The sequence below is a fragment of the Trichechus manatus genome, unplaced genomic scaffold (genome assembly GCF_000243295.1).
Source record: "Trichechus manatus latirostris isolate Lorelei unplaced genomic scaffold, TriManLat1.0 scaffold00012, whole genome shotgun sequence".
Classification (NCBI taxonomy): Eukaryota; Metazoa; Chordata; class Mammalia; order Sirenia; family Trichechidae; genus Trichechus; species Trichechus manatus.
Genome location: NW_004443948.1, coordinates 23,495,181 through 23,507,386, shown reverse-complemented (window position 1 = coordinate 23,507,386; position 12,206 = coordinate 23,495,181). Strand labels below are relative to the sequence as shown.

At 41.8% G+C, this 12,206-nt stretch overlaps 1 pseudogene; it reads right to left on the bottom strand.

Annotated features, from left to right (window-relative positions):
- LOC105756025 (nodal homolog pseudogene) overlaps positions 1-7,411 on the bottom strand; it is a 138,370-nt pseudogene extending 130,959 nt beyond the window's left edge.
- Positions 7,412-12,206: the final 4,795 nt, after the last annotated feature.

The following is a 12,206-nucleotide window of genomic DNA, read 5'->3' as shown; positions in this document are numbered from 1 at the left end:
AATGTCATAAAACAACATGTGTACTACTGTTTCATGAGAAACTATTTGTTCTGTAAGCCTTCACTTGAAGTACAATAAAATATTAAAAAAAAAAAATTGTTGACCCTATGAAATGTAACCTAAATTCACTATCAATAAACAGATGCATAGGGGAAACTAAATTAATAGTTACTAAGAATATACAGGTAGCAGTTTTTCAAGTGACTAATATATCAGTCCATAAATAAAAATAAGTAAATGTAATTGATCTTTATGCTGTGTGAGATCTTTGCAAAGGATATCTATAATTAAAATTTCTGTAACTGGGTTTTAACAAGAAAAGCAAAGTATACATTAGTTAACTAGATTGTCAGTAAATATTTTTGTTTTAATTAGTTTTACCTTGACTGTCAGTGGTCCGGGGATTCTTTATTAGTTTCAGTTACGATGCATTTCAATGACTTTTCATTTGCTTGTAATTCTATTTTAAACTATATTTTATTAAATCTCAATTGTATATAAATACCTCTATATGTGTGTAACTAAATATATTTAATCCTGCATGATTGTATATTATTTAACACTTTCAACCATATTGTATTTCAATAACTTTCATTTGCGTGTAGTTATATTTTAATTTATATTTTATCAAACATCTATTATACGTAATAACTCTATGTGTATATGACTACTTATGTACAATTATGCATGAACAACATTAAATCCTGCCCTGCAATCAAAAATTTAAACAATAGTGTTACGTTAAAATGTATTTTATAGATCTAATTTGCATTTATTATTAAAAAGGCTTTTTTCATGTGCCTATGTCCTATGATGGTTAATGTGAAAGAATAACTGTAATTATGGCAATTTATCATTTAAAATCAATCAACTATCAGGATAAAAGTTACTTATAAAAAGGAAAGTATGTCAAAACCAGAGAACTTTGCTCATATCGATTTTTACAATACCTGCAAATATTGTAGTTATTTATTTCATGCATATCTTCAGTTCATTACACGTTCACTCCCCTGAAGAATGTGTTAAAACTTATTTTGACAGCCAGATCAAAACTTTTAAGTAACATTGCCCAGCATTGTGCTCAAAATCCTCCATCAGCTTTCCTAACCAACCTTTATCCCAGTTCATCCTAATGCTTTCCTTTCAGGGGAGAAAGGGTTGAGTGAAGAGGGAGATAATCAAGAGAGATCTTACAAATTCAATGTACTGCTTAGTGTGTTAAGGAACGTTCTTGCCCTCCATGTCGTCTGGGATTCTAGGCCTTAAGGGTTGACCATCAGTCTCAACATGACCTGTCATGTGTTTCCCCTGAGATTCATCAGCCCCTCAAGCAAATTGATGATTTTAAGCGACCAAGATCTATGTAAGCATGACAGAAATGGCAGAAGTTTTGCAAACTTAGGTTTCTCTAGAGCTCTCACTATGTAAGTTATCACCTAGGAAACAGAAACTAAAAGAGTTGCCATTGAGTCGATTCCGACACACGGTGACCCCACGTGTGTCAGAGTAGAACTGTCCTCCATAGCGGTTTCAATGGCTGATTTTTTGGAAGCAGATCATCAGGTCTTTCTTTCCAGGTGCCTCTGGGTGGACTTGAACCTCCACCCTTTTCACTAGCAGCCGAGGGCATTAATTCCACCACCTATAGTTCAAGCTATTTACTTTATGTGATCTTTCAAAGTCATTTATAATTTTACACTTACTTAATTAGTACACATTACATAAGTAATGTGAAGTCGACTTTGAGGACATACACCCGCTGAAGGCCAAAGGTGGCTGTGGCAGCATTTGAGTTGCGGTATGTACGTGGGTTTGGAAGAACAGCAACATAGTAGCTAGTTGATTTAGTAAATGGTATCTAAGTGCTATTCCAACTAAGGTCATGAGTCCAGTCTTCATATGGATTGATTCACGTTACTCAGGCCTGATCTAATACTGCAACGCTAACGCCACCCAGACGCTTTATAAGTAAGTATCCTTTGCTGCTTGGGAACTGGGCCAGATAATAAGAATAATTTAATGCCAACCATCCCACATGCCAAGAGTCCTTGCGTGGCACAAATATTTAAGTTTTCAAATACTAACGAAATGGTTGGCATTTTGATTCCACCCCTAGGTGCCTGGGAAGAAAGGCCTGGCAATCTGCTTCTGAAAGGCCACAGCCATGAAAACGCTATGGAGGGCAGTTCTACTCTGAAATACCTAGGGCCACCGTGAATCAGAATTGATTCAACGGTAACTGGTTGGGGTTTTTTGGTATCTTGCAGGACTACAAACATCAAAGTCTGTGATCTACTAACAGAAGGTGTGCTGCCATATTTTTATATGTGACACTCATGTGACAGCTACAAGTGTTTACATTTACTAAGAAGCTTAGTCAGCCTTCCATGTGGCAGTTTAAAGCAAGAAAATATTTAGTATGACAAAATGATAATGTCAAAATATGTCAATAAAACTATATCCACACTTGACCTTGTTAAATATCTTTAGTAACAAACTATAAAAATGATCTTCTAGAAGTATAAAAAAAACAAAAGAAACCTGTTGCCATCAAGTCAACTCTGACTCATAGCGACCCTACAGGACAGAGCAGAACTGCCCCATAGGGTTCCAAGGAGCAGCTAGTGGATTCAAACTGCCGACCTTTTGGTTTGCTGTGAGTCAGAATTGACTCGAGGGCAATGAGTTTCTAGAAGTATAGTCTTATTATGCTGTAACAATATACCACAGGAAAGCAAGATATTAATAGGAGGAACAATGTGCAGGAGGAGGGCCGTGAATAAGAGCTCTCTGTACTTTCTGCCCAATTCTTCTGCAAACCTAAAGCGGGTCTAAAAAATAAAGTATATTACAAAATACCTTGTCTAATCTAAAAATTCAGTTTAATATTTTAAGCTTGGATGGATGAACACACGCACACACAAACACATACACTTTTACACACAAAAGATGAGTTTATTAAAGCGAATAGTGAGGAATTCTATATTGCGTGAGACTCGATAGATATGGCCCAATTGATATTAGATTAGCAGTGGAGTTAAGTCACAGTCTAGATCACCTGATCCAGTCTCTATTAAAAATGAAAATAGGAGAGAAAAGCAAGTATCTTTAAGTTATTTGAGGAAACTGCCAGTATAATTTCAGCAAGATTAGAGTATGAAAATTTGTAGACGTCAATAACATATCCACGCTTGACTTTGTTAAATATCTTAGTATTCACATCACTGGGAAATGAACATCACGCATTTATTGGGGAAATTGGCATTAATCGTACTCTGCTACATTTCTAAGAAAAAAATTGTTTTCTCTAACTTTAGAAATGCCAAATGTTAATCCAATTTGCAAAGCTGCAAATATCAACATTATTCTGAGTGTTATAGACATTTGTTTCCACATTACAAGGTGGAAGTTTAATTTTGAAACATGGGCAGTGTACATGAACATACGTCTTCCATTTAAGGAGCCCTGGTGGCAAAGTGGATAAGTGCTCAGCTGCTAACCAAACGGTTGGCGGTTCTAACTCACTAGCCACTCCAGAGGAGAAAGATGTGGCAGTCTGCTTGCTTAAACATTACAGCTTGGGACCCCTGTGGGGCAGTTCTACTGTGTCCTATAGGGTCGCTATGAGTCAGAATCAACTCAATGGCAATAGTTTGTTTGTTTGTTTTCCATTTCCAATATGCCAGAAAAGTAACTAAATTTTTCTGTAGCAGAACTTTTTTTTTTTTTGGTTTGTTTGTTATAAAAGCCCCTTTTGCCTTGCGGAAGAAAGTTAATCCGTACAGTTGATTCCTTCCCTATCTCATGCCAACTTTCCTTAGGATTGGTTTCAACCTACAGAGAGCTTTTAAAGAGACAAAGTATCAGAAGTGAGGAATGAAGATTTTTTTATTGGTGTCATCATCTACCCGTGGGGGCATTGGAAGAGATAGCCTAGTATCCCACTTGTTTTGCCTCTCATTCCCAGCCTCAAATTGTCATGTCTGTAGACTCCATGTGCCACATTAGTGCCAGCTTCTGATGAAAGTACACATACTCTTGCCTTTGTTCTACTCTTGACCCCATAAAACTGTGAGGATATTACAGATACTTTCTGCTTTTGGATACCACAGCCCTATCTGTAGGGTTTTGGCATTCCTTCCCTCAACACACACACACACACACACTCAGTTAGATACCAGCCAGTGGCATGTGTAAGGGAGAAAAGCCTTCTCAGAAAACTTCCAGCATCAAACTATCTTCTTGCTTTCTCTAACTCTTCTCCCCAAGTGAGAGACTGTTTAGTGTTAGAGCTGAATGTTTTGTCCTTTTATCATAGATTGTCTAAGCCCTTGTGGGAGTCAGAAGCCTAAGGCCTTGACACTCAAAGCTCCTGTTCTTCTTTTGCAGTTTTCATTCTCAAAGTTGCTGAATGCTGTGAAATGCACAAAGACTGGAGAAAAAGAAGCCAAAAAAAATGAACGATACAAAACACTGGTTAATATTTCAAAATACTATCCCATAACACAAGATGGTTTTGGAAAAGGATTTCTATATATAAATTATATTTTAATTGATTAATTCATTCCACTAACAACATGAACCAAAAAACAATATTCCACGTTTAAAATGGCTGAAAATGATACCTACAGTATTCGTCGAGTATACGTTTGAAAAGGCACACGCTTCTCTACAAGGGCAAAAAGAAGGGAAGCTAATAAGACTGTTACATTAGCACAGGCTTATGGTAGGACGGAACGTTAGGGTTCTTTACAGTTTGTTCATGTACATGAGCTAAAATAGGGTGTGACCCAGGATTTTTTACTAATTACATGCAACATGGGAGACTGCAAAAACAGCCTTTTAAGATCACTCCTTGCAGGCCAGGTAAATGAATGCAAGAGGTTAAGCTGAATTTGCAATATTGCATATACGTGTGTATTTACACATGGTTTTCAGTCTAAAGTCAAACAGAAGAGTACTTGAGGCTTTCAAGGAAAGAAAGTAGAGACTTTTGTCCTCCCATAAGACTTACCATCTTTTACTACTCCAAATACTTTATTATGCATCTGAGCTGCACGCATAAACACGTGCCAGTAGCCTCAAAATTACAAACAGCGATAAGACTGCTGAGGTGAAGACTCTACTATCTGATCCCGTTGGGTCGTACACACAACATACTTACATAGTGTTGGCAATTAAAAGGCATTATTATTATTTATAGGAGGTAAATAGTGAACAATAAGAACCGATTACTTACGGAAAGCAAACAGTAAACAATAGGATTATTTACTGAAGATAAACAGTAAACAACAAGAGCAGATTTGAGGTGAACTGATCCCCTCCACCTCTATGAGTACCCCGTTTAGCATTGTAGGAGAAGAATCCATTTATGTCTAAAAGGGGACCCACTCATCCTTCCCAAATCACCCACATCCATTTCTGTGTCACTGGGCTGACACACCCTGGACCAGGTGTCAGCAGGTGGCTCTCTCTCTCTCTCAGCAGGCGTGTCCACAGATCAGGTCAGGATGGCGTGGCTGTCTTTGTTCTCTCTCTCTCTCTGCAGTTTTTCTTGTCCAGGTCTGGCCCTGTGCGCTTGCTCGTCCAGCTCTCAAACAGCAGCTTCTTGGTAAGCCTGGACTAGTGTCAGGATTAGGCTGGCATTACAAGAGCACTGAAGCAAAACCATTTTAGGAGCAACCCCTGTATTGTGTATGTCAAAGCCTGTACTCTCTCTCTCGGCAACCTCCTGTCCAGAGGTACCCAGCTCCATGGGCTGACTCTGCCCAGTGCCACTCATCTGCAGGTCTCTTCGTCGCTGCCACTCACACCACTGCCTCCGTTTCTCTGCCACTCAGCTCTGCTGTGTTTGCTGCTGCTTTTCTTGGCCTTCAGCGTTAGCAGATCAATGAGTGTTATCAGCTCAGTTCTGTGGCCCTTAACTTCTATTACAGCTTTTCTAGGAGGTTCTTGGTGCAGCATCTCCTGTCCAAAGGACACACACCCCTCCGCCGCCCCAGCTCTCCTCAATCAGGAAACCTCCATCTGAGCAGTGGTTCACAGCTCTACCAAAAGGTTGGCAGTCCAGTCCACCAGCCCCTCCTTAGAATCCCTATGGGGTGGTTCAACTCTGTCCTATAGGGTCGCTATTGAGTCTGAATTACTGGATGGCAACCTTTTTTTTTTTTATGATCAGTCATTAGGAAGCCACCAACCAATCGGGTAAAGGTCAGACTGTGGGGGGGGGGGGGCAGCCAATTGCAGTAAAGGTAGATGTAAACCAACCAATCCCTTGCAACCCACTTATGCAAATAGCAAACCGACCAATCCTTTAGCAGAGTATGGCCTGACCAATCATTTTGGGAAAATTAGAAACCCCCGGCCAGAAAAGTCAGTAAGAGAAAACGCATTCCACACAGCATCATTATCACTTGAGAAAGATTGGTTGTATTTGTTGGTTTGCTTAGACAGAAGTGGAGCTGATTTATGTTTAGCAGGAATTACAAAGTGCAGAGATGAGAGTTGTAGACCAGCATTGTCTGCCTCTTCTCTGCCCATCTCATGTTTGACTCTGGACTTTCTTGAGTCAATATCTTTTCTTATACTATTTACTTTAAAGGACAAATTGTCATGCCTAATACCCCTTGAATTAAAGAATCTCATCTATACTTCAATGCAAAGATGAAAAGGAAAAGGTTAGCAGCTTGTCCACATCCCATCCTCATTCTCCTGTGAACACTCAGCAAAGAAAGGAGTAAACTTGCTAATCAGACTTTCTGGTTGTATTTATGAGAAGAAAGATAAAAGAGAGCCGTTACCTATGAAATTTTTTTAGCTAGTCATACCTATTCTGTGTAGGTTGCTTTTGGATAAAAAAAAAAAAAAAGAGAAGAAAAGAAAAAAAATTGATTAATGTGGCATGTGCCCTCGAAAGTGTGTGGTGAGCTATGTAATTTTTGGAATATAAAGTGTGTGGGGATATATGCCATTTAAACATGGCTGCACTATTGACAACTTCAGCCCCTCCAAGGCCTCTATGCTGCACAGGACATGTTGAGACTTGTCAGCGATGAGGAGGAGATTAGGCACGACTTGTTTTCCTAAACCTATTGTCCCATTACTGATTGGCTTGTTTACCTGAATTCCTTCTCCCTTGCCCAAAACTTATTGTTATTCACCCGAAGCCCATTGTTCTGTTATTTGCTTCACTGCTTGCTGTACTGACTATAAATAAACTCCTGGGACTGAAGCCAGGGTTCGACTCCTCTGAGTGACCATCCTTGGCCCCACTTCTCTGTAAGAGTTGTGTTTGGCTACTGTCTTCGCCGCCCCTACAATCGTCGCCGCTGCGACAGATGGTGCCCCACGTGAGGGGACTGTAGATGCCCTCACACTCAATCCCTTCAGGTGGTGAGTATCGGACGTCCATTTCAGGCTGGGTTTACGCCCCGAGAGCAGCTGGGCTTTCCACGGAGCTTTTCTGAACGCTCTCGATTCAGGCTGGGTTTACAGCTCAACGGCAGCAGGGCTTTCCCGAACGCCCTCAATTTAGGCTGGGTTTACAGCCCAAGGGTGACGGGGCTTTCCGGAGCACTCTCAAGGGATTTCAGGCTTCAGGCCAGGAGTTTTTACTGTCTCTCATTCTCTTTTTTCATTTTCCGTTTCTCCCTCACTATAGGGAATTCTCTTTCTTCTGAACAGCGTCAATATAAAACCCAGCTGTTAGGATTGTTAAAGGCCTCCAAGCTTAAGGTGTCAGAAGAAGCTCTTACCCAACTTCTGCTTTTAATTGAATCTGCCTGTCCTTGGTATCCCTTGCGGGGAAACCTTGATGTAGAAGCATGGGAATGTATTGGTACCATCATTCGTGACATGAACATCCCAGCTTCAGTTCTTATTGCTTGGCATCACTGTCACCTTGCCCTGCAGTCCTTACAAGCAGCTCCTTCAGCTCCCTCCCATAGTAAAGAAAATGTATATGACCCTCCTCCTTCCGCGCCTCCTGAGGCTGATTCCTCACAACATGAGTCTCTTATGGAGAGATGTTTGCGGGACGGCCGTGAGAAAGAAGGGTTTTCTGCTTATCCTGTCATTGGGGGATCAGGACCACCCCGTCACGATGACCTTGGCTTTTAAGTTTTTAAAGAGCTTCGTAAAAGCATGATAGAGAATGGTTTACAGTGTTCCTTCACAAAAGGGATTGTAGAAGGTTTAGGACGGGGTTTTGAGATGACCCCCTGGGATTGGAATCTTTTAATGCAAACAGTTTTAACCCCTGCTTAATTTAGCGTATGGTCAAGAGTACAAGGAACATTGTAACCTTTATGCTATGGACAATCTTAATAATAACATCCCTGTTAGTCTTGACATGCTCTTGGGTGCTGGGAACTACTCCACTCCCCAGGCCCAGAGTCAGATGAATAGGCAAGCATTCAGTCAAGCCTCCAACGCTGCTGCCAAAGCCTGGAGTAAAAGCCCTGATTCCAGAACGCCCACCAGCTCATTCGCCACTATTCATCAAGCAGCAAATGAGCCTTACATTGACTTTATCAATCGTCTCCAAATGGCCATTTCCCGACAGGTAGATAACCAACAAGCAGCTGAAGTTCTTTGTCTCCAGCTTGCTTATGAAAATGCCAATGCTGACTGTCGGGCTGTTTTGGCTCCCTTAAAGGCACAGAATCTTAATCTAGCTGAAATGATTAGCGCATGTCAAAATGTTGGCACAGAAACTCATAAGGCACAAGTATTAGCGGCAGCTCTCAGTCCATCCACTGCCACCTGTTTTGGGTGTGGTAAACCTGGACATTTTAAAAAGGACTGTCATAAGTTAAAAAACAAAAATGCCAACGCTAAACTTCCAACCCGAAAGTGTCCTGGCTGTGGTAAAGGCTTTCATTGGGCTAATATATTCTGGGTTTCTCTATACTACAGCCCTTTCTGGAGAACTTTCTTTTCATGCCTGTCATCACTTCACCCAAGCCATTGCAACTATGGGATGTCCCCAAGCCCTTAAAACTGATAATGGTCCTGCATATACTTCAGCTAAATTTCAACAATTTTGTGCCACTTGGGATATTCTTCATACCACTGGCATTCCTTATAACCCTCAAGGGCAAGCCATAATTGAACGTGCCCATCATACTCTTAAACAGCTCTTAAATAAACAAAAGGGGGGAGATGATGGATCTAGACTATTTGACCAGAATGAAAGACTTGCCAAAGCTCTCTTTAATTTTAACTTTTTTTTTTTTGCCAAAGATGGTTGTACCGCTACAGAACGACATGTTATCCCCCCTGACACCTGACCTCGCCCACAGGTCCTCTATAAAGATCCTCAAAATCCCTCTGTCTGGATAGGACCTATAGAATTACTAACCTGGGGGCGAGGGTATGCGGCTGTTTTGTCTTCTACAGGTCCACTTTGGATTCCCACCCGATTAGTAAAACCATATCGTGACCCAGTGACAGCCACTACCCTTCTGATGGGAACCGCCACCACCATCCCTCCCGCAGCGCTCCGAGCCCAGTCCCGGGTTGCCGCTGCCCGGGCTCGCCTGCCCAGTCACCTGGGGTGTCGCTGCCTGGGACGGCCCCGCCTGGAGGCTCTGGGCAGGCGAGAGCGGGCTCTGCACTCCGGCCATGACTAGGGGTCCTGGACGTGCCCTGCGCTGCGGCTCCCCCGCACGCCAGCACACTCTGCCCTGCGTCTCCGCCCCTTCCCTTCTCTGAACCGCCACCATCACCCCTTCAGTGGTCCCCATCCGACCCGACTCCAGAGCTACAACTGACACCGGCACCCCTTCCCCCGGGGATGAACACTGAAGGGCCGCCATCCGACCCAAAATCACCCCTTCCCCCGGGGATGGACACTGAACAACGGAAATCTGCAATACCGGTAACATGGGGAGGTCTGAAAGCCCTCTCCTCCAAAGCTGAGCATATCCTCTCAACTACAGGTGCCCCACTTACATCTGAAAACCTGTTTCTAGCTATGGTTTGCCTTGTGACAATCAATTCTCAACAGTCATCCTATATTATCTTGTTAATCAGTAATTTGTTAATCAGTAAGTCCCCAATGAAAATTTATTATGTGTAAATTCCTCTATATTTTCTGCTTCTTCTAGATTAGATGCTTCTGTATAGATAGATTTCTAATTTAGATAATTCCTTTTCAATTGATAGTGATTTTATGTAAATCATTATTTGATTGTTAATGAATCTTTGAGCCTTTATAAATCTTTGAGCCTTTAAGAATAATAATCTTAGTGAATGTTAAAAGATAGTGTGTAACTTACAAAATGAGAGTCAGAGGAAACCCATTGGTCCAGCAGCCAGGATATGGTTAGTGCAAAGGATTATTATATCTTTATAAGGTCGTCCTCTATTGTCATACACACCTAAAGAGTGCATTGAGTCCGCTCACTCCGGCACTGCGATTGATGAGAGCCTCGCTCTAACTCAGTAACCTGGTGAAGAACCAGATGGTATCCAGTGGAAAACCAGGACCGTGAGTTTAAAGAGCCTGCCATGGCTGCCATCTAGGAGCCGAACTAAGTCCAGGTATTACTCATCGCTATGCTACTTCTCCTCCTTAAACATATGGAGTGTGCCCCAGCTGAAGCTGGGCTCACAATGACTCACAAAAATTCCGTACACATCAGCCAGGCCCTGATAGCCATATTTTACTTTCTCCTAACGGGCATTTGTTTTGTTGGACCAGTGAAAACCTTCCTGATTCTTATTCCATTAATTAAACAAAAGGGGGGAAATGTGGGGATATATGCCGTTTAAACATGGCTACACTATTGACAACTTCAGCCCCTCAAAGGCCTCTATGCTGCACAGGACATGTTGAGACTTGTCAGCAATGAGGAGGAGATTAGGCACGACTTGTTTTCCCAAACCTATTGTCCCATTACTGATTGGCTTGTTTACCTGAATTCCTTCTCCCTTGCCCGAAACTTATTGTTATTCACCCAAAGACCATCGTTCTGTTATTTGCTTCACTGCTTGCTGTATTGACTATAAATAAACTCCTGGGACTGAAGCCAGGGTTTGACTCCTCTGAGTGACCCTCCTTGGCCCCACTTTTCTGTAAGAGTTGTGTTTGGCTACTGTCTTCGCCGCCCCGACAGTTGTCACCGCTGCGACGGAAGTGGAGCTATTTCATGCAAAATGCTTCCTTTGTATAAGTGATGCCCTACATGTACCACTTAGAAACTTCATATGGTAAATCTCTGACAGACATGTTCTAAAGCAACAAAGGAGGATCTGGGGCGTTGCATTGATGGTTTCAGATTTCTCCATGTTTCACCTGCATTTTGAGGTTACTTCCACCATTTGAATTATTAGTAAAGTTTGATACTGAGTAAGATTTCTGATTCTTGTGGGTTTAATTTGATGATCCAACCCTTTGTATAATCTAGGTGACATTTTTACATCTCCAGTTGTTCAAGATTGACCCTTAGTTCATTTGATTTACCACTGCACTAGTTTTTACTTCTTTAATCACCCATAACACAGCATTGAAAAAATCTTCACTCATTCATTCATCAAATATCCACCAAGGCTCTGCTACATGGTAGGCAGTATACTAGGTGCTGAATGTACATAAGTTAGACCAAGTCCCTGCTCTCAAGGAGCTCACATCCAACTAGGATGGGACAGACAGCAAACACAGGAAGCACAGGGTAAATCTATGGAATGTTAGCTGGTGAGAGTTTTGTAGAAAACAAGAATAAAATGGCATAAGGAGAAAAGGGATCTAGGTATAGGGAGGGAGGATACAAGAAGAGGTGACATTTTCTTCCTTGATTCACCTTCCCCGCCACTGCTGGGACCTAGGCTAGAAACCCACTGTTTGATGATGTTGTGCATGATTTTTATAGTATCTGTTGCCCTTCATTCCCACTGAGGGATTTGCAAGCTTAGAGTGATGGAAGACAGCCTTTGTTGGAAGCATCGCCATGGCACCGATGTAGGTGGCTCTAGAAAACCCTCTGCCATTTATCAAGAGTTTCCTTTCAGAGGCTTCTTCCTGAGACTATACTGTTAGTCTCAATTCCTCCAGCCTCCTTCATCACTCTACTTTCTCATCCCTCGTTAAAATGTGCTCTTTCTCCAAAGTTCCTAAAAAATTGAACTGCCTCTCTTCATAGACTATTCCAGTTGAAAGAAAGCGAAATGAATAGAGGAAATTAAGAAATTCCTAGTCCCCCCCC